Source organism: Triticum urartu, chromosome 6 (genome assembly GCF_003073215.2).
Source record: "Triticum urartu cultivar G1812 chromosome 6, Tu2.1, whole genome shotgun sequence".
NCBI lineage: Eukaryota > Viridiplantae > Streptophyta > Magnoliopsida > Poales > Poaceae > Triticum > Triticum urartu.
The window spans coordinates 18,802,772-18,826,725 of record NC_053027.1 but is presented as its reverse complement, the minus strand read 5'-3'; the positions used below and the strand labels follow the sequence as shown (position 1 = coordinate 18,826,725).

Sequence of the window (23,954 nt, the reverse complement as noted above, 5' to 3'; positions counted from 1 at the left end):
CTAAATTTGCAAAGTAACTAAACAACAAATACATATTATATCAGAGTTTTCCAAAGATTTTTGTGGTCTCTGCAATGTTGTTTGCAGGGATTGCCAAAGAGTGGCATTTAAAAGGCAGCTGACATTTGATGAATTGCTGAATGGTGGTGGTCGCACACCATGGGGGACAGTGTTCCAAGAGAGGTCTCGAAGATGGTTAGAGATTAGGTACTGACATAAAATCTATCAATCCTATCTTCATGTACATGTGTGTGTTAGGTACATCTAATTAATCTGTTCTTCTGATTTAGGGAGGTCATCTGAATCTGAGACGATGTAAAATTTATTTTCCTATTCTTGGAAACTTTTGCGTTGGAGAATCATAACGTTCTTCTCATTGTTACAGGCAATCCAACGTCAAACATGATTGTGCTGATGTCTGGGTTTTGGCTTGGTGGTGAGGTGCTTGAGGTCGTGGCTCTGTGTCAGGAACCTCCTCTTGAGCGGGCTTGTACTTCATGGTGGTGAGGTCTATCTTGATGGTAGACCAGTTGGTTGATTAAATGCCAATAGGAGCAGCTGAGTGGACCACTGATGTAGTCTCACTGTGCATCAGTATTGTTGACCTCAGCTCGCCTATACATATGATCCATGTATCGTATTCAGCTTCTCTCTAAGACTTGGTATGCCTGTGTTCTGATGATCCGAGGAACTCTGCCTCTCTTTTGGAGATCATCCACCTTTTGAAGACTGTTAAACCTTGATTTGGAAATCTGGATGTGTCTATGACGAGTCATCCACCTTGTAAGATTGTCATCTATTTGTTACCTATTAGCATCGATCAAACTATTTATCTTGCTCTGCTTTATGAATAAACACTCTTCTGCTGCAGTTCTATTTTGTATATTATAATTTTAACCACTGTTGCTCATATGGACTGTGAACACGTTAATAAGTGCGTCAGCTTGATTAGTGCGCATAGTACCGCATAGGTGGCGCCCCAGCCTCTAGTTCACATATAGGATAGTATGTACCGAGTAGTCTTGATAACTAGAACTCCTGCTTGCAATCCGCATGGTGTTGAATGCCGGACTCGTGGCAGATGGTGGCCACCGAAAGGTCTTCACGAGGATTCCTTCCTCTAGATCCGGTGGTTGGCTTCACGATAAGATGCAAACTATGGACGATAGCTTGACGTAGAGAAATAGTTGTGCATCGGCGGCAGGAATCAAAAAATGAAATCCACAAGTGACAATATGCAAATTAAATTTATCCAAACACAAGTGAGAAGGCCCAAGGGGAAAACAAGATGCACCAGCTGGGAATCGAACCCGTCATGCATGTATGCTGGTCTCCATTGCATATATTTCTAACTCAGTTCTTGTCTTAGCGTTTGCCACGTGCAAGCCGCATGGTGTTGAATGCTGGGCTTGTGGCGGACGGTGGCCACCGAAAGGTCTTGACGAGGATTCCTTCCTCTTGATTCGGTGGTTGGCTTCACGATAAGATGCTAACTATAGACGATGGCTTGACATAGAGAAATAGTTGTGCATCGGCGGCAGGCATCAAAAATGAAATCCACAAGTGACAGTATGCAAATTAAATTTATCCAAACCAAGTGACAGTATTGTTGACCTCAGCTCGTCTATACATATGATCCATGTATCGTATTCAGCTTCTCTCTAAGACTTGGTATGCCTGTGTTCTGATGATCCGAGGAACTCTGCCTCTCTTTTGGAGATCATCCACCTTTTGAAGACTGTTAAACCTTGATTTGGAAATCTGGATGTGTCTATGACGAGTCATCCACCTTGTAAGATTGTCATCTATTTGTTACCCATTAGCATCGATCAAACTATTTATCTTGCTCTGCTTTATGAATAAACACTCTTCTGCTGCAGTTCTATTTTGTATATTATAATTTTAACCACTGTTGCTCATATGGACTGTGAACACGTTAATAAGTGCGTCAGCTTGATTAGTGCGTATAGTACCGCATAGGTGGCGCCCCAGCCTCTAGTTCACATATAGGATAGTATGTACCGAGTAGTCTTGATAACTAGAACTCCTGCTTGCAAGCCGCATGGTGTTGAATGCCGGACTCGTGGCAGATGGTGGCCACCGAAAGTTCTTCACGAGGATTCCTTCCTCTAGATCCGGTGGTTGGCTTCACGATAAGATGCAAACTATGGACGATAGCTTGACGTAGAGAAATAGTTGTGCATCGGCGGCAGGCATCAAAAATGAAATCCACAAGTGACAGTATGCAAATTAAATTTATCCAAACCAAAGTGAGAAGGCCCAAGGGGAAAAAAAGATGCACCAGCCGGGAATCGAACCCGGGTCTGTACCGTGGCAGGGTACTATTCTACCACTAGACCACTGGTGCTTTTGATGTGGATTTGCCCGAGGAAACTTTCCTAATCGTAATCAGTGGACTGCCTCTTTTTTCTTTTCATTTTTGGACGGGGGACTGCCTCTTTGATTGTAAGCTCGACAGTCACAGCGACACAGTACTGTGCGGCTCCATAGTTCCATAGTCTCACATCTCTCTTCCGGTCTTGACGGTGGAAGGCAACGGCCATACACATGAACATGCGCTGGGCAGTACTATATGATGCAATGCATCTTGTAGAAGACTAGAATAGGTTGTGCAACACAATTACATTGATCGGTACACCAGACACGTATATATGATGTACAGAGGAGGGTCACAACCTCAACTATACAGATAAATTAAGAGGTGGGCTCAAGACACAATATACATATACACAATATATTCAACACCCCCCTCCCCCCCTCCCCCTTCCCCTTCCCGCCGCAGTCAAAGCGGCGGCGGAGATGCAGAGACTGGAACGAAACTTCTCGAAGGTGGAAGTCGGCAGTCCCTTAGTCATCACATCGGCGAACTGTTGTGCGGTCGGAACATTGAGGACCCGAATGCGTCCAAGGGCCACCTGCTCACGCACGAAGTGAATGTCAAGCTCAATGTGCTTAGTCCGGCGATGATGAACGGGGTTGGCGGAAAGGTACACCGCAGAGACGTTGTCACAGTAGACAACCGTAGCCTGAAAGACATCATGATGCAACTCCTGAAGTAGCTATCGTAGCCAGGTGCACTCGGCGGCGGCGTTAGCCACTGCTCAGTACTCGGCCTCCGCGCTAGAGCGCGAAACGGTGGGTTCTTGCTTGGACGATCACGAGATTTGTGAAGGACCGAGGTAGACGCAGTAGCCAGAGGTGTCAGGGCAGCCGGCCCAGTCCACGTCATAATAGGCCACCATCTCCAGAGAAGTGGACGCCGTGAGAGTGAGCCCAAGGGCCATCGTGCCACGAATGTAGCGGAGAATCTATATCACGAGGGTCCAATGGGAGTCACGAGGGGCGTGCATATGAAGACACATTTGCCGAACAACATACTTAGATCCGGCCGGGTGAGAGTCAGATACTGAAGAGCACCAACAATGGACCGGTAGAACAGAGAGCATCCGATGCGGGCGAGCCCTCGAGAGCAGAAACCTTGGCCTTCGTGTCAAATGGACTTGCGACAGGGTGACAATTGAGCATGCCGACACGCTCAAGGAGCTCATGCGCATACTTCTGCTGATGAAGAAAGAAGCCGTCGGGTCGCCGAACAACCTCAATGCCAAGGAAATAATGTACATCGCCTAAGTCCTTGATGGCAAACTCATCACGCACCCAGAGAGTAATCTGGTGAAGAAGGCTGCGGAGGAGGCTGTCACAACGATGTCGTCGGCATAGAGGAGCAAATATGCAGTCGTGTCGCTACAGTGATAGACAAACAATGAGGCATCAGAGCGAGGAACGCTGAAGCCCAGTGTCTGAAGGAACGCAGCGATATGCTGGTACCAGGCGTGAGGTGCTTGCTCAAGCCCGTAGAGAGACTGGGACAGCAAACACACATGCCTAGGAAGAGATGCGTCGACGAAACCGGTGGGCTGCTCACAGTAAACCTGCTACTCAAGATGCCCATGGAAGAAGGTGTTGGAGACATCCATCCGATGAACCGGCCAGCCTCGGGAGACTGCCAGCTGGAGAACGGTGTGGATCGTGCCTGGTTTGACAACTGGTGCAAACGTCTCAGTGAAGTCGACGCCAGCACGCTGCCGAAAATCGCAGACCACCGAGCGATCCTTGTAGCGCTCAAGTGTACCATCCGAGTGGGTCTTATGATGAAAGACCCACTTGCTATTGATGACATTGGCGCGAGAAGGCCGGGGAGCCAGTGTCCAGGTACGGTTCCGCTGAAGAGCGTCGAACTCTTTCGGCATCGTAGCAAGCCAATGAGGATCACGAAGGGCTGATCTGGCGGACACAGGAATCACTGACAGCTCGGTGGTGGAGGAGGTGAGGAGATACTCGTCGTTGTTGTAGTACCGCAGACTTGGGCGGTGAATGTCGGCTCGAGCCCGAGAGAGGGGGCAAGACGACAACTTTAGGATGAGGCCCGAGGAGGCGGCCGGCGAGACCGCTGGCGAGGCGGCCGGCGAGGGTGCGGCACCCGAGGCAGTCGAGAAGGCGCGACACCTGAGGCGCCTGAGGCGGCGGGGGAGGCCGAGGCGGCCGGAGAGAGTGCCGGCGGCGAAGCCGGCGGGGACGGCGACGACGGCGACGACGGCGTGGGGGCGTGAGGCGCAGCTTGTCCCACGGCGCGAGGACCACCAAAGCCAGGAGGCGGACCGAGAGCCGAGCGAGGATGTCCACCTGATGGGGTCGCTGAAGGGCCGCCGGTGGCCGTCGGCAACGGGGCGAAGAGAGATATCTGCCGCTGAAAAGGAAACACCTTCTCATCAAAGTAAACGTGTCGGGAGGTGAATACAACGATGTGAGACAGGATTGTAGCAGCGGTAGCCTTTTGTGTTAGGAGGGTAGCCGAGAAAGATGCAAGCGACGGAGTGGGGTGCAAGCTTATGAGGCACTGGCGGCGATGCTAGGGTAGCAGACACAGCCGAAGATGTGAAGCTCGTCATAAGAGGGCGGTGCACTGAAGAGGAGATGATGAGGTGCAAAGTTCCCGTGAGTACGACAAGGGCGGATGTTAATGAGGAGTGATGCGTTGACGAGAGCATCAGGCCAAAAGAGCGGGGGCACATTGGTATGAAAGAGAAGAGTCCGAACGCAGTCATTAAGAGTGCGAAGGACACGCTCAGCACGACCGTTCTGTTGCGAAGTGTATGGGCATGTGAGACGAAAAGTCGTGCCATGTGTGGTGAGGAGAGTGCGAACAGCTAAGTTGTCGAACTCGTTCCCATTATCTGTCTGAAACACGAGAATGGGACGACCAAACTGCGTGAAAACATAAGAGTAGAAAGCGGAGAGAGTGGAGATGACATCCAACTTACTAGGCAACGGGAAGGTCCACACATAGTGCGAAAAATCATCAAGTATAACAAGATAATAAAGATAGCCTGTATTACTTGCAACTGGAGAGGTCCAAACATCACTATGAATTAACTCAAACGGGTATGATGCAACATGAGAAGACGCCCTAAACAGAAGACGAGCATGTGTGCTGAGGCGACCTGCATGACACGAGTGATCCTCGATCGTATTACACGTGAAAGAAAAACGTTGGAGTATATGACGAAGGGTGTTGGGTTTGGGATGACCCAAGTGAGCATGCCAAAGATCCACTCCAGTGATGAGAGCAACAGGGGCGGCGGAGGTGGTGGAGGCGGTGGAGTGGACCGAGTAGAGCTCGTCGGGGCTGTCACATCGGTGGAGTATGCTACCTCTTGAGCACTGCGTTGCTTTTCCCTTGAAGAGGAAAGGGTGATGCAGCAAAGTAGCGTAAGTATTTCCCTTAGTTTTGAGAACCAAGGTATCAATCCAGTAGGAGGCCACACACAAGTCCCTCGTACCTACACAAACAAATAAGAACCTCGTAACCAACGCGATAAAGGGGTTGTCAATCCCTTCACGGTCACTTCGAGATCGAGTGAGATCTGATAGATATGATAAGATAATATTTTTGGTATTTTTATAATAAAGATAAAAAGTAAAGATTGCAAAAAACGGTGCAAACAATAACATGGTAACGGGAGATTAATATGATGGAGAATAGACCCGGGGCCATAGGTTTCACTAGTGGCTTGTCTCGAGATAGCATAAGTATTACGGTGGGTGAACAAATTACTGTCGAGCAATTGATAGAAAAGCGAATAATTATGAGAATATCTAGGCATGATCATGTATATAGGCATCACGTCCGTGACAAGTAGACCGACTCATGCCTGGATCTACTACTATTACTCCACACATTGACCACTGTCCAGCATGCATCTAGAGTATTAAGTTCATAAGAACAGAGTAATGCATTAGGTGAGATGACATGATGTGGAGGGACAAACACAAGCAATATGATATAAACCCCATATTTTTATCCTCGATGGCAACAATACAATACGTGTCATTTCCCTTTATGTCACTGGGATCGAGCACCGCAAGATTGAACCCAAAGCTAAGCACTTCTCCCATTGCAAGAAAGATCAATCTAGTAGGCCAAACCAAACTGATAATTCGAAGAGACTTGCAAAGATAACCAATCATGCATAAAAGAATTCAGAGAAGATTCAAATATTGTTCATAGATAAACTTGATCATAAACCCACAATTCATCGGATCTCGACAAACACACCGCAAAAAGAGTTACATCGAATAGATCTCCAAGAAGATCGAGGAGAACATTATATTGAGATCCAAAGAGAGAGAAGAAGCCATCTATGTAATAACTATGGACCCGAAGGTTTGAAGTAAATACTCACACATCATCGGAGGGGCCATGGAGTTGATGTAGAGGCCCTCCGTGATTGATGCCCCCTCCGGCGGAGCTCCGGAAAAGGCCCCAAGATGGGATCTCTTGGGTACAGAAGGTTGCGGCGGTGGAAATAGGGTTTCGTGGTTCTCCTGGATGTTTTCGGGGTATATGAATATATATAGGAGGAAGAAGTAGGTCGGTGGAGCAACGAGGGGCCCACGAGAGGGGAGGGCGCGCCCCCTGCTTCGTGGCCTCCTCGTTGGTTGCTTGACGTCCACTCCAAGTCCCACGGATCACGTTTGTTCCAAAAAATAACTCTCCCGAAGGTTTCATTCCGTTTGGATTCCGTTTGATATTCCTTTTCTGTGAAACACTGAAATAGGCAAAAAAACAGCAATTTGCACTAGGCCTTGGGTTAATAGGTTAGTCTCAAAATAATATAAAAGTGTAAAATAAATCTCATTAACATCCAAAATAGAATATATAATAGCATGGAACAATCAAAAATTATAGATACATTGGAGACGTATCAAGCATCCCCAAGCTTAATTCCTGCTCGTCCTCGAGTAGGTAAATGATAAAAACAAAATTTTTGATGTGGAATGCTTTCTATCATATTCTTCAATGTAATTTTCTTTATTGTGGCATGAATGTTCAGATCCGAAAGATTCAAGATAAAAGTTTAATGTTGACATAAAAATAATAATACTTCAAGCATACTAACTAAGCAATTATGTATTCTCAAAATAACATGGCAAAATAAAGTTCATCCCTACAAAATCATATAGTTTTTTCATGCTCCATTTTCGTCACACAAGAATGCTCTCATCATGCACAACCCCGATGACAAGCCAAGCAATTGTTTCACACTTTAGTAATCTCAAACTTTTTTCAACTTCCACGCAATACATAAGCGTGAGCCATAGATATAACACTATGGGTGGAATAAAATATGATGATGGGGGTTATGTGGAGAAGACAAAAAGGAGAAAGTCTCACATCGACGCGGCTAATCAATGGGCTAGGGAGATGCCCATCAATTGATGTCAATGTAAGGAGTAGGGATTGCCATGCAACAGATGCACTAGAGCTATAAATGTATGAAAGCTCAACAAAAAAACTAAGTGGATGTGCATCCAACTTGCTTGCTCACAAAGACCTAGGGCATTTGAGGAAGCCCATTGTTGGAATATACAAGCCAAGTTCTATAATGAAAAATTCCCACTGGTATATGAAAGTGACAAAACAAGAGACTCTACCATAAAGATCATGGTGCTACTTTGAAGCACAATTGTGGAAAAAAAAGGATAGTAGCATTGCCCCTTTTTATTTTCTTTTTATTTTTTTATTTTTTTTCTTTCTTTTTTGGGCCTTTTTTTATTTGACATTTCTCTCTTTTTTTATTTGGGACAATGCTCTATTAATGATGATCATCACACTTCTATTTATTTACAACTCAATACTAGAACAAAGTATGGCTCTATATGAATGCCTCCGGTGGTGTACCGGGATGGGCAATGAATCAAGAGTGACATGTATGAAAAAATATGAACGGTGGCTTTGCCACAAATACGATGTCAACTACATGATCATGCAACGCAATATGACAATGATGATGCGTGTCATGATGAACGGAATGGTGAAAAGTTGCATGGCAATATATCTCGGAATGGCTATGGAAATGCCATAATAGGTAGGTATGGTGGCTGTTTTGAGGAAGATATAAGGAGGTTTATGTGTGACAGAGCATATCATATCATGGGGTTTGGATGCACCGGCGAAGTTTGCACCAACTCTCGAGGTGAGAAAGGGCAATGCACGGTACCGAAGAGGCTAGCAATGATGGGATGGGTGGGAGTGGGTATAATCCATGGACTCAACATTAGTCATAAAGAACTCACATACTTATTGCAAAAATGTACAAGTCATCAAAAACCAAGCATTACATGCATGCTTCCAGGGGGATAGATTGGTATGAAAAGACCATCGCTCGTCCACGACCGCCACTTATAAGGAAGACAATCAAATAACACCTCATGTTTCAAATTTGTTACACAACGGTTACCGCAGTGCATGCTACGGGACTTGCAAACTTCAACACAAGTATTTATCAAATTCACAACTAATCAAATAGCACACTCTAATATCACCACCTTTATATCTCAAAACAATTATCAAGTATCAAACTTCTCCTAGTACTCAACGCACTTTTTATGAAAGTTTTTATTATACCGATCTTGGATGCCTATTATATTAGGACTATATTCATAACCAAAGCAAATTACCATGCTGTTCTAAAGGACTATCAAATTAATATAAGTTAAGCATGAGAGATCAATTATTTCTATAACATAAAACCACCACCGTGCTCTAAAAGATATAAGTGAAGCACTAGAGCAAAATTATCTAGCTCAAAAGATATAAGTAAAGCACACAGAGTATTCTAATAAATTCAAATTCATGTGTGTCTCTCCCATAAGGTGTGTACAACAAGGATGATTGTGGTAAACTAAAAGCAAAGACTCAAATCATACAAGACGCTCCAAGCAAAACACATATCGTGTGGTGAATAAAAATATAGCTCCAAGTAAAGTTACCGACGGACGAAGACGAAAGAGGGGATGCCTTCCAGGGCATCCCCAAGCTTAGGCTTTTGGTTGTCCTTGTATTTTACCTTGGGGTGCCTTGGTCATCCCCAAGCTTAGGCTCTTGTCACTCCTTGTTTCATAATTCATCAAATCTTTACCCAAAACTTGAAAACTTCACAACACAAAACTTAGACAGAAAATCTCATGAGCTCCGTTAGCGAAAGAAAACAAAACACCACTTCAAGGTACTGTAATGAACTCATTCTTTATTTATATTGGTGTTAAACCTACTGTATTCTAACTTCTCCATGGTTCATACCCTCCGGTACTACTCATAGATTCATCAAAATAAGCAAACAACACGCGAAAAATAGAATCTGTCAATAACAGAACAGTCTGTGGTAATCTGTAGGTTTCGAATACTTCTGGAACCCCAAAAAATATAAATTAAATTGCAGGACATGAGGAATTTATCTATTAATCATCTGAAAACATAATTAACTAAATAGCACTCTCCAGTAAAAAATGGCAGCAAATCTTGTGAGCGCTAAAGTTTCTGTTTTTTACAGCAAGATCGCAAAGACTTTCCCCAAGTCTTCCCAAAGGTTCTACTTGGCACAAACACTAACTAAAACCATAAAACCACATCTAAACATAGGCTAGATGAATTATTTACTACTAAACAGAATCAAAAAGCAAGGAACAAAAATAAAATTTGGTTGCCTCCCAACAAGCGCTATCGTTTAACGCCCCTAGCTAGGCATAAAAGTAAGGATAGATCTAGGTATTGTCATCTTTGGCATGCAATCCATAAATGGCTCTCTTAATAGATTCATAAGGTAATTTAATGTTCTTTCTAGGTAAGTGTTCCATGCCTTTCCTTAACGGAAATTGAAATCTAATATTCCCTTCTTTCATAACAATAATTGCACCAATCGTTCTAAGGAAACGTCTACCAAGAATAATAGGACATGAAGGATTGTAATCTATATCAAGGAAAATGAAATATACGGGCACATAATTCCTATTTGCAACAATAAGAACATCATTAATTCTTTCCATAGGTTTCTTAATGGTGGAATCCGCAAGATGCAAGTTTGAAGAACAATCATCAAATTCACGGAAACCTAGCAAATCACAGAAGGATTTAGGAATCGTGGAAACACTAGCACCCAAATCACACAACACATAGCATTCATGATCTTTAATTTTAATTTTAATAGTAGGTTCCCACTCATAGTAAAGTTTTCTAGGGATAGAAACTTCCAATTCAAGTTTTTCTTCATAAGATTGCATTAAAGCATCAACGATATGTTTAGTAAAAGCCTTATTTTGACTATAAGCATGCGGAGAATTTAGCATGGATTGCAACAAGGAAATACAATCTATTAAAGAGCAATTATCATAATTAAATTCCTTGAAATCCAATATAGTGGGTTCATTGCTACCTAAAGTTTTGACCTCTCCACTCCCACTTTTATTAATTTTTGCATCAAGATCTAAAAACTCCGAATCATTGGGATGTCTTCTAACTAAAGTTGACTCATCTCCAGTCCCATCATTAACAAGATTCATATTGCAAAACAAAGATTTAATAGGGGACACATCAATTACTTTCAGATCTTCATCATTATTATTATGGAAACTAGAAGAACACGCTTTCACAAAGCAATCTTTCTTAGCACGCATCCTAGCGGTTCTTTCTTTGCACTCATCAATGGAAATTCTCATTACTTTGAGAGACTCATTGATATCATGCTTAGGTGGGATAGATCTAAGTTTCAAAGAATCAACATCAAGAGAAATTATATCCACGTTCCTAGCTAACTCATCAATCTTAGAGAATTTTTCTTTAATCAAAGCATTGAAACTTTTTTGCAAACTAATAAATTATTTAATATTAGATTCAAAATCAGAGGGTATATTATTATAATTTCCATAAGAGTTGTTGTAGGAACTACCATAATAATTACATGAATTACTAGGAAACGACCTAGGATTAAAATTACGTACCTCTATACGCGTTATTACCAAAATTGTTCCTACCAAAAAAATTCACATCCATAGATTCGTTATTATTTTCAATCAAAGTAGACAAAGGCATATCATTAGGATCGGAAGAAACACTCTTATTAGCAAACAATTTCATAAGTTCATCCATCTTTCCACTCAAAACATTAATTTCTTCTATTGCATGCACCTTTTTACTAGTAGATCTTTCAGTGTGTCATTGAGAATAATTGACCATAATATTATCTAGGAGTTTAGTAGCTTCTCCTAAAGTGATTTTCATAAAAGGGCCTCCCACGACCGAATCTAAAAGATTTGTAGAAGCAAAATTCAATCCGGCATATTTTTTTGTATAATCATCCAAAGATTCAAACCATGAGTAGGGCAATTACGGATCATTAATTTCATCATTTCCCAAGATTGTGCAACATGCTCATGATATAGTTATTTAAAGTTCATAATATCATTCCTAAGAGAGATGATCTTAGCGGAAGGACAAATACATAGAGATAAAAGCATCTTTGCACTTATTCCATGAATCAATACTATTTTTAGGCAAAGATGAAAACCAAGTTTTAGCACGGTCTCTAAGAGAAAACGGAAATAACTTCAGTTTAACAATATCATTGTCCACATCTTTCTTCTTTTGCATATCACATAAATCAACAAAGCTATTTAGACGGGTAGCAGCATCTTCACTAGGAAGGCCGGCGAATTGATCTTTCATGACAAGATTCAGTAAAGCAGCATTAATTTCACAAGATTCAGCATCGGTAAGAGGAGCAATCGGAGTGCTAAGAAAATCATTGTTGTTGGTATTGGCAAAGTCACACAGTTTAGTATTATCTTGAGCCATCATGACAAACAAGCAATCGAACACACAAGCAAACAAGAAGCGAGCAAAAAGAGTCAAACTAGAAAAGAGAAGGGGAACGGAAAAAGAGGACGAATAAAACGGCAAGGGTGAAGTAGGGGAGAGGAAAACGAGAGGCAAATGGCAAATAATGTAATGCGAGGGAAAAGAGTTTGTGATGGGTACTTGGTACGTCTTGATTTGTGGGTAGACTCCCCGGCAACGGCGCTAGAAATCCTTCTTGCTACCTCTTGAGCACTGCGTTGGTTTTCCTTTGAAGAGGAAAGGGTGATGCAGCAAAGTAGCGTAAGTATTTCCCTCAGTTTTGAGAACCAAGGTATCAATCCAGTAGGAGGCCACACGCAAGTCCCTCATACCTACACAAACAAATAAGAACCTCGCAACCAACGCGATAAAGGGGTTGTCAATCCTTTCACAGTCACTTACAAGAGTGAGATCTAATAGATATGATAAGATAATATTTTTGGTATTTTTATGATAAATATAAAAAGTAAAGATTGCAAAATAAACGGTGCAAAGAATAAATTGGTAACGGGAGATTAATATGATGGAGAATAGACCCCGGGGCCATAGGTTTCACTAGTGGCTTGTCTCAAGATAGCATAAGTATTACGGTGGGTGAACAAATTACTGTCGAGTAATTGATAGAAAAGCAAATAATTATGAGAATATCTAGGCATGATCATGTATATAGGCATCACGTCCATGACAAGTAGACCGACTCCTGCCTGCATCTACTACTATTACTCCACACATCGACTGCTATCCAGCATGCATCTAGAGTATTAAGTTCATAAGAACAGAGTAACGCATTAGGTGAGATGACATGATGTAGAGGGATAAACTCAAGCAATATGATATAAACCCCATCTTTTTATCCTCGATGGCAACAATGCAATACTTGTCGTTTCCCTTTCTGTCACTGGGATCGAGCACCGCAAGATTGAACCCAAAGCTAAGCATGTCTCTCATTGCAAGAAAGATCAATCTAGTAGGCCAAACCAAACTGATAATTCGACGAGACTTGCAAAGATAACCGAACATGCATAAAAGAATTCAGAGAAGATTCAAATATTGTTCATAGATAAACTTGATCATAAACCCACAATTCATCGGATCTCGACAAACACACCGCAAAAAGAGTTACATCGAATAGATATCCAAGAAGATCGAGGAGAACATTGTATTGAGATCCAAAGAGAGAGAAGAAGTCATCTAGCTAATAACTATGAACCCAAAGGTCTGAAGTAAACTACTCACACATCATCGGAGGGGCCATGGAGTTGATGTAGAGGCCCTCCGTGATCGATGCCCCCTCTGGCGGAGCTCTAGAAAAGGCCCCAAGATGGGATCTCTTGGGTACAGAAGGTTGCGGCGGTGTAAATAGGGTTTCGTGGTGCTCCTAGATGTTTTTGGGGTATATGAATATATATAGGAGGAAGAAGTAGGTCGGTGGAGCAACGAGGGGCCCACGAGGGGGGAGGCGCGCCCCCTGCCACGTGGCCTCCTCGTTGGTTTCTTGACGTCCACTCCAAGTCCCACGTATCACGTTTGTTTCAAAAATAACTCTCCCGAAGGTTTCATTCCGTTTGGATTCCGTTTGGTGTTCCTTTTCTGCGAAACACTAAAATAGGCAAAAAAAACAGCAATTTGCATTGGTCGTCGGGTTAATAGGTTAGTCCCAAATATAATATAAAAGTGTAAAATAAATCTCATTAACATCCAAAACAGAATATATAATAGCATGGAACAATCAAAAATTATAGATACGTTGGAGACATATCAGAGTACCATCCGGGTACGAGCGTCCATAACAGAAAAACCACATTCGTCAAACTCAACGGTAACAGGATTTTCACGTGTAAAAGAACGAACAGAGACAAGATTTTTAATAAGATTAGGAGAAACTAAGATGTTAGATAATGACCATGGAGTAGAAGTAGATGGAAAAGATGCATGTCCTATGTGAGTAATGGGAATGGAGGAACCGTCACCGATGGTGATGCGAGCAGAAGTGTGGACGGGATAGGAGGTGTGGAGGTTACCGGGATGAGCGGCCATATGCGCGGTAGCTCCAGTGTCTGTATACTAGTCGCCGCCGCCGGTATAGGTGGACGATGAGGGAGCAGAGTGCGGGGCCGCCAAGAGAGCCGGGTCCCACGGCGCCGGTGGGAGTGCAGGCTGCTGGAGTGGGCCCGTCAGGGGGAGCAGCGACATCCCACCTGGCTGCGGCGGCTGGCCGTAGGAGAGGGCCCCGTAAGGCGCCGCATAGGGCTATGGCATGGCGTAGAACGCCTGATGGGACGGAGGCCGCGCGCCGAGGATACCCGGTGCAGGGGCGCGGGGAACCGATTTTTTTTCAAAACTATCATGTTTTTTGTAGCAATTTCAGAAACTATAGCGCAGAATGAAAAAAACGCAAAAGTAGTAGCCCGTCGGCCAGGGTGTGGCCGAAGTAGGCTTTTCGGCCGCGCTTGGGCCGAAAACTCTCTGGCCGAAAAGTACTACTTCGGCCTAGCTGTGGCCGACGGGGTACTAGTTTTGGTTTTTTGCATTACGTCCTATAGTTTCCGAAATTGCTACAAAAAACATGATAGTTTTGAAAAAAAATCCGGGGAACCGGCATGGAGTAGGCATGCGCAATGCCAGTCCAAGGATTTTGGCCGGCATACCACGGGGCTGGCTGGTACTGCTCCTGCTGGGGGCGAGCGGTTCCTTCCTGAGCGCCAGTGCCCTACTGCTGCTTGCGGCCCAAGTTAGCAGTCGGCGGGGGTGGCGGGAAGGGGGCGGCCGGCGCCTGAGGGAAGGCCGGCGCGGGACGTGGTGGCGGCGCCGAGCCCCCGCGGGTGCCAGCGACGAGAGCGGTGTGGGTCGCCCGAGTCCGGGCCATCTTCATCCATCGCTCCTCCATCTTGAGGTACGCCACCACCTTGGCAAAGCTGATGAAGGTGAGATTGGAGCGGCGTTTCCAAAGTCCTCGTTGAGGCCGACGGTGAGGGTGCTGATGAGGAGCTCGTCGCCGACCATCTCACAGAGGTCGCGGAGCTCATCAGCAAGATTTTTGAGGCACGTGCAAAAATCACTGATGGACGAGTCAAGTTGCTGGCACCCGTAGCACTTGCCGTGGAGGAGGACCTTGTGCTGCAGTTTGTTGTCGGTGAAGAGGCCGTTGAGCTTGGTCCAGACGGCGTAGGCGTCGTCGTCGTCATCCACCACCGTGTGGAAGATGTCGTTGGAGATGGTGAGGTAGAACTAGTGGATGGTGGTGGCGTCGATGATCATCCACTCCTCGTCGTGAATCATGAGGCTCGAGTCCACGGTGCCATCGACGTGGCCGTGGAGCAGGTACTCGCGAAACACCAAGAAGAAGTACCACTTCCAAGTGGAGCAGGACGCGGTGGATTGATCAAGCACCACCGGAACGCGCTCGTGGATGTTGAGATCACGGATGAGGGTGACATCGGGACCGGCGAAGGGGTTGAAGACGGTGGAGGAGGAGGAACTCATGGCGCAGCGAGGAGGGAGGGGGGAGGCGCGGCGCGGGTGGAGTGGCTAGGGTTAGGGTTCGGCGCGGGTGGTGTAGGCGGGTAGGTTTGGCGCGGGGTGGGAAGGAAGGAGCAGTCTGGCGTGGGCAGGAAGGGTGCGGAAGCTGGGGGTCGCGACGGCGACCGACGGCGGCGGCGGTGGGTGGCGTGATGGATGGTGGGAGGGCGACGGCGACTAGCAGCGGTGGCGGCGACCAGAAAGCCCGGCGGCGGTGGTGGCTAGGTCTAGGAACTTTTTGCGATAGAAACCATATAGAAGACTAGAATAGGCTGTGCGACACAATTGCAGTGATCGGTGCATTAGATACGTATATATGATGTAAAAAAAGGCTATAACCTTAACTTTTTTTTTGGAAAAACTATAACCTTAATTATACAGATGAACTATAAGATAGGCCCAAAACATAATATACACGTGCACAATATGTTCAACACATCTCAACAACAGCAAGAGATGCAATATATTCAACTTTCTGCGATAGATACCATGTAGAAGACTAGGATAGGTTGTGCAACACAATTGCATTGATAGGTGCACCAAATACGTATATATGATGTATAAAGAAGAGTCATAACATCAACTATACAGATGAACTAAGAGATTGACCCAAAACATAATATACACCTACACAATATATTCAACACATCTCAACAACAGCAAGGGATGCAAGTTGACGAGCATCATCTCAGTCTCGTGGTACCAAAAATAGTGACCACGTGTCCCGCACTCCCGCTCCGGGTGTTGTATAGGACTCCGGAGGATCTCGTTTCGCCATATAATGGCTTGCGGCCATCTGCGTGATCAGCGAGGCATCGGTGGATTGTTCGCCTAAGGAAATTAATTAGTTTGGCGTGGATCACAGCAGCAGTATCGTGGGAATACGTAGCTCGATTAATCAAATCCAACTGCTTATATTCCCATATGCACGGCAGATCACAGCAGCCTGGCATCACAGATCACGGCAGAGACTATCCGTGCACGCGCCACGCCACGTGGGTCTAGCACCTTCACTACTCCTACTTGCATTGCCCGGCGTTGACCTCGTCGGCACCTGCCGGCCAGCCGTACCAAGTGTGCGGATGCAGCCATGCAGGTCCCGTCACTAGATAGCAGCTCCCGCGATGTTGGTGCCATCTATTGTAATTTTGCAGTTATGTTTTGGTGTTTTGGTGTTTTGATGAAGATATTGTGGTTTGACGACAATGCACTTGTAAGGGATTATCTCCGGCCCAATTATATTCAGTGCCCATGGCTTTGCATATTTTTTGATGGGCGACTGAAGATGGTTTCTGAAACTTATGAAGGTTGTCAAATTCATGAAGGGTGGCATGCATGCACATGTGAGATCACGTGCGCATTCGGTGTATTGTTGGTGACACCATGTTTATCGGGCATGTTTTGCACAGAGTATGCCTCACAAGGAAAATCGACACCTTGGTTACAAAAAAGAATCCCAAAAGAGCATGCTTGGACAGAGTACGTCTAGCGAAGGAAATCGACACCGTAGTTACAAAAAAATAATTCTAGAAACAGAAACAGCACCACAAGGAAATACCATAAAGTATTACGTACGTTTTTGTTCCAGGATAAAAAGATGAACTATAAACATTGTGGTTCTGTGGCATCTCATAGGTCATTGTTCAAAGGAGGGGAAAATGTTGAAGTTACTCCCAAGTTGTTATTGACTGAGAGGAAGAAGGGGAGTCCTTTCCCACATTCTGGGCACCCAAAACCATTAACTGGTTTCGGTCCCTAGCCCATCAGCACCAACAACTACAATTGTTCCATTGCCCATCAGCACCTCACGTGTAAAAGCATGTATGTACCTTTGTTGGATGCATGATAAGAGAAACGATGCTAGTGTTGGAAGACCTCTATTGTCAGCTACCTTGAGGGGTATGTTGGCGGTACTCATGCTCTCCTACATCGTCTTTGTTGCACCTCCACCATAGGCAGCCACCAGGGTCATGCCGGCGAGGCTCCTAAACCCTAAGATTGCCTATGCACGACTATGCTGTTGCGGCTTTACTTTTTTTTTCATCATGCCTGCAGCAAGCAAGCAAACGAAGGACTTTAAATGTGTTGTTCTAATCACATGCGCATCTGGTGGGCTGTTGGTGCCGTTTTTTGGATGACACCCACATCAAAAACATCACGGACCAATTTGTGGTTGGATAGTTAGGAAAACAGTAGTATCATCAGTCCACGAGAGTTGAAGTCTTGATGCCTAACTATGAGACGCCTACAACACTATATTATACTTAAAAATTCTGGATTTTTTTCAAAAAACACAATGCACCAGCCGCGAATCGGACCCAGGTATGTAGCGTGGCTTTGATTATAAGCTCGACATGACGATACAGTACCGTACGTGCAGCTCTCGCATCTTTGCTGACTGTCGTTTTGCTCCGTACTACTTCCATAATCTCACGTCTCTCTTTGTCCCTAGCTCTTTACCACGTCAGGCGGCCATCCAAATCAACATGCGCACGGCAGTATGATGTGACATGCATATCTTTTATTTTTGATTAATAGTACGATGACATGCATTTGCACAAAACACCGAATAAGGACCATGTGTCCGGCTCCGGGGGTTGTATAGGACTCTGGAGTATCTCGTTTCGCCGCCATGAATCTGTGGAATCAGCAAGATATAGAAGCGCATGATGTCTGCTCTATTCTCCCATGAATACTATCTTCGTCATGGTTTATTAGTCCCTCTCGTACTTTTTGAAGTCATACTTTGATCATTATTTTAACTAATAAAATGCAAGTTATAGGTAGCAAATATAATATCATCAAAAACTATATTTAAATACGTTTAGTGATATAATTTTTGATGACATGCATTAATATTTTTTAATTAAATTCGTGGCATAAATTACAAAGAAGACTAATAAACCAGGATGAATGTAGTATCAATTAGTCTGGCGTGTACGGGGAATCACAGCAACAGTATTGTAGGACCGCTGGGATAAATATGCGAATCGAAGGTATATAGTCGATGGGAATCGGTACTAGCTTGATTTCACTCGCTTAATCAATCCAGCTGCTTATATTCCCATGTTCACGGCAGATCACAGCAGCCTGGCATCACTGATCACGGCGGAGGCTATCGTGCACGCGCCACGCCACGTGGGTCTCGCACCTTAGCTACTTGCATTCCGCGGCGTTGACCTCGTCTGCGTCTCCCGGCCGGCCCGCCGGCCGTACTAGCACTGCCAGTACGGTGTATACATGCACTTCCCTTCCGTCACTTGATAGCAGCTCGCGCTGATATATATTACTACCTGGGTAGAGAGAGAGAGAGAGAGAGAGAGAGAGAGAGAGAGAGGTGCTAGGTGCAGCAAGGCAGGTTAGTAGGTAGCAGCAATGGCGGCGGCGGAGAGCCTGGCCGTGGAGAGCGGCACCGGGCGGCAGGAGTACGTGCAGGACGGCTCGGTGGATCTCCGGGGCAACCCCGTGCTCCGCTCCAAGAGGGGTGGCTGGACCGCCTGCTCCTTCATCGTAGGTAGGTACCATCCATCACCGACCAGCCAGTGCATCACGCACACACATGCTTGCTTCTGTTCCTCATGCAGCCAGTCCATCCATCATCCATGGCAGTGTACGAGCTGTTCGAGCGGATGGCGTACTACGGGATCGCGTCCAACCTCTTCGTCTACCTCACCGAGAAGATGCACCAGGGCACGGTGGAGGCATCCAACAACGTCACCAACTGGTCCGGCGTCGTCTTCATCACGCCCCTGATCGGCGCCCACCTCGCCGACGCCTATCTCGGCCGCTATTGGACCTTCGTCATCGGCTCCGCCATATATTTCATGGTAACCAACCCTCTCCTCTCCTAACTAGATTTTCCAATCGGTGGCTACGGCGGAGTCCTCGAGGGTCGAATCGGGATTTGTACCGTATTTTTATTTAATCACACACAAGTTTCTTGAACAATAGAACAACGATACTGGGGACTAATCATTTGTCAACACGTCGAATATGAATTGCATGTCGTGTAAGCAAAACATACACACAACGACACATGCATGCACACACAAAAGAGAAAATAAAAAGACTAACACACGAAAAAAGAAAATGACTGAAAAAGTAAAAAATGTCTAAAAATATGTTTTAGACAACGAAATAGGAAAACCGGCTAAATTAACTAAGTAGTACTATGTAGTACTCCCTCCGATCTAAAATAAGTGTCATGGTTTAGTTGAAATATACTTGCTCTGGAAGAAAAAAAAAGTGAGACTAGAAATGATGTCCATGCCTTGATGCAGGGGATGCTGCTGCTGACGCTGGCTGTGACGGTGGGAGCGCTCAAGCCTCCGCCATGCGTCGACAAACTTTGTCCGTCGCCGTCAGCCCTGCAGGTCGGCGTCTACTTTGGCGGGCTGTACATCGTCGCCTTGGGCAACGGCGGCACGAAGCCTAACATCTCGACCATGGGCGCGGACCAGTTCGACGACTTCGACGCCCGGGAGAAGACCCACAAGCTCTCCTTCTTCAACTGGTGGATGTTCACCATCTTCACGGGCATCCTCTTCTCCTCAACAGTCCTCGTCTACCTCCAGGACAACGTGAGCTGGTCCGTCGGCTATGGCATCCCCACTCTCGGCCTCGTCGTCTCCATCGTCATCTTCCTCGTCGGCACGCCTATGTACCGCCACAAGGTGCCTCAGGGCAGCGCGATCACGCGCATTGGCAAGGTGCTCGCCTCCGCGCTGTGCAAACAGCGCCTACCCTTGCCGGCGAACGCCGATGAGCTGCATGAGCTGGAGCAAGAGGCGTACACGAGGAAGCACAAGTTCCGGATGGAATCCACGAACGACATGTGGTTCCTCAACAAGGCGTCTGTGAAGGACGTCGGTGGCGCGTCCTCGACCTCAAAATGGAGCCTCTGCACGGTGACGGAGGTGGAGGAGACGAAGCAGATCTTGAAGCTGGTCCCTTTTGTCGTGACCATGTTCGTGCCGTGCACGCTCATCGCTCAGACCAACACCCTGTTCGTGAAGCAGGGCACCACCATGAATCGGCACATGGGGCCACACTTCGAGATCCCGCCGGCCAGCCTCGGCGCGTTCGTCACGCTCGCCATGCTCATCACCAGCGTGGTCTACGACCGGCTCTTCGTCAAGGCCGCACGAAGGTACACCAATAACCCAAGAGGCATCACCCTCCTCACGAGGATGGGCATCGGGCAGGTGATCCAAGTCGTGACGATGGCGACGGCGGCGCTCACCGAGAACCGGCGCCTGAGCTACGCGCGCAGCCTTGGGCTGGACGTGACCGGCGGCCAGCTCCCCCTCACCATCTTCGTCCTCCTGCCGCAGTACGTGCTGATGGGCCTGGCGGACGGGTTCGTGCTCGCGGGCGAGATCGAGTTCTTCTACGACCAGGCGCCCGAGAGCATGAAGAGCCTCGGCACGGCACTGTCGCTCACGGCGTACGGCGTGGGCAACGTCCTTAGCAGCTTCTTCCTGTCGCTGGTGGCGCGGGTGACGCGCGAGAGGACCGGCAAAGCCTGGGTCTCCAACAACCTCAACGCCTCACACCTCGACTATTACTACGCGTTCCTCACGTTGCTCGCGGTCGCCAACTGTGTCGCCTTCGCTCTCCTCGCTAGCAGGTACAAGTACAAGGTGGAGTCTACTAAGACCATCGACGTCGGCGTGGACGTGCAGCTCAAGCCGCTAGGCCGCCAAGAAGATTCACTATGAGTCAATGGCTTGACACTAAAATATAGTCCATCCGTTCCAAATTACTTGTGGTGAAAATGAATGCATCTAGATGTATTTATAGTTTTAAATATATCTATTTCTATGCATTTCTGTGATAAGTGGTTCGGGACGAAGGGAGTAGAAAGTGAAGTATTCCAAGTGTATTGATCTAACCATGGTGCGCGGAGTATACGTAGTGTCAAGAAGTGCTTCACACTGTAAAGGAAAAATAGAAATCCGAATTATTGCATGTGTATTGGTCAATCCATCATAGGGTATATATAGTTTATGAGTCTTTTTACGTACCTACTCCTAAAAAGTACGAACCGTCCATTATAGGTAAGGCAATGGCCTAGATCCACCGATACTACTTCTTTTGATAAAGGTTGAATTTTATCAGTGTTTTGATCGCTTCAGGGTCTTTTTCTCTCCCTGAGGCATAGAGATCTGAAGCGGGTGCTTTTTCCGCCGCTCCAACATAGCCTAGTTTTTATAGTCAGCTGACTCGGCTCTATTTTACTTGCTCTCATCGTCTCGTGGTGTACTACTTGCCTTGCCACCCTGTCTCATGGACTAGCCACATGGCGGAAGCGGCTCGCAGAAGGTGGCATGCGGTAGGGAATAGCCAAAGCAGCGGCGGAGAAGCAAAACAATGCGGAGACCGATCGTTGAGAACTCGACACAGTCCCCTGGATCCAAATCTCTAGTTCTCGTGTTGCACACACATATATAGACGCATGGAGTTGTTGGTCAATGCAGTCCTCTCGTCCAGCTCTATCAGATTAATTCCTGTCCAAGTCTCATTGAGCATGATCACTTGTTCTGAGATGTGAACTACATACATACTACTTCCAAAGTTGCTATGGAGAGCCGGCATGTCCAGAACCGGCAAATGGAGCCAAGGTTTTGTTTTTTTACCGGGCCCGAACTAAATGGACGAAATCCACTATTTTGAAAACTCCGGAAAATTCAAACGAAATGCACAAACTAAAATTTGAAATTTAAAACAAATGCGCCGAAGAGCATGAAGAGCCTTGGCACAGGGCTGTCACTCACGGCGTACGGCGTGGGCAACGTCCTTAGCAGCTTCCTCTTGTCGCTGGTGGCGTGGGTGACGCGCGAGAGGACGGGCAAACCCTGGGTGTCAAACAACCTCAACGCCTCACACCTCGACTATTACTACGCATTCCTCATGTTGCTCGCCATCGCCAACTGTGTCATCTTTGCTGCGCTCGCCAGCAGGTACAAGTACAAGGTGGAGTCTACTAAGACCATCGCCATCGACGTGGACGTGCAGCCGAAGCGCTATCCGCAAAGAAGATTTACTCTAAGTCAATGGCTTGACATTGTTAAAAAAGGTGTGGCAACCTAAAGCAACCTAAAATATCTTACAAAGGGTCATGATGTGGTTTGTATGTGTTTCTACGCTCAAGATAAACCTAGCGGTGTTTTTACTGTGCTTTCTCCTACCGGCAGAAACGAGATTGACGAGTACATCAAATGCAGGTTCAAGGTAGATTTAGTTAAATTTATGTAACTTAATGTAGTGCTGTTATAATTGTTGACCATATGGCTAGCACTACCGGAATCGCCCCCTATGCCGACGGCTAGGACCGTCGGCATAGGCCTGAGTCCCGTCGGGATAGGCCTATGCCGACGGCCCCCGTCGGCATAGGGCCGTCGGCAACATATGCGTCGGCACAGCCAGGGACGCCGTCGGCATAGAAAGGCCGTCGGCATATATGGTACGCCGACGGGGGTCGTACATCTATGCCGACGGCCCTGGCCGTCGGCAACTACCACGCCTAACGGCGGCCGCCGTCAAGTCTGCCCAACGAACGGTCGCCACGTGGCACCATTATGCCGACGCCCCGACCGTCGGCATAGGTGTGCCACGTGGCGACCAGCCGCTGCTCTAGGCCCAGGGCTATGCCGATGGCCTGGCCGTCGGCATAATTTGAAACTAAGCCGACGGCCAGGCCGTCGGCATAGTCCTTCATACAGAGCTCCCAGTAGCTGACACGTGGGCGCCTATGCCGACGGCCTACCCGTCGGCACAGTTTTTGAACTAAGCCGACGGCTAGGCCGTCGGCATAGGCTCCCACGTGTCAGCTACTGGGAGCTCATGCTAGCCCTATGCCGACGGCCTAGCCGTCGGCATAGTTTGCTTTTGCTTTTTTTTCTTTTTTCTGTTTGTTTTCAGATCAGTTCAATTCAAATAACATCACTTATATAACAGCACATATCAACGAACGTAAGCATAAGCATCATCACAACAATAGATCATCATCACACAAGCATAAGCATATCAACGAATGTAAGCATAAGCATCATCACACAAGTCAGCTAAATGATCATCAGCACACACAAGTCATGTCAAGCATCATCATCACATCTCAAGCATCATCGAGCACCGCGGAGGTCGTCACCGCCAAGACGGCCAAAGTCCAGGTCATCAGTGC

General features: G+C 46.4%; 1 non-coding gene and 1 pseudogene across 1 annotated transcript; one reads left to right on the top strand and one right to left on the bottom strand.

Annotated features, from left to right (window-relative positions):
* Window positions 1–2,297: 2,297 nt before the first annotated feature.
* On the bottom strand, window positions 2,298–2,368 carry TRNAG-GCC. Its single transcript has one exon. It is a non-coding gene; the product is annotated as a tRNA-Gly (tRNA).
* Window positions 2,369–19,110: 16,742 nt separating this feature from the next.
* Window positions 19,111–21,505, top strand: LOC125516407 (annotated as a pseudogene).
* The last annotated feature ends 2,449 nt before the right edge of the window (window positions 21,506–23,954 follow it).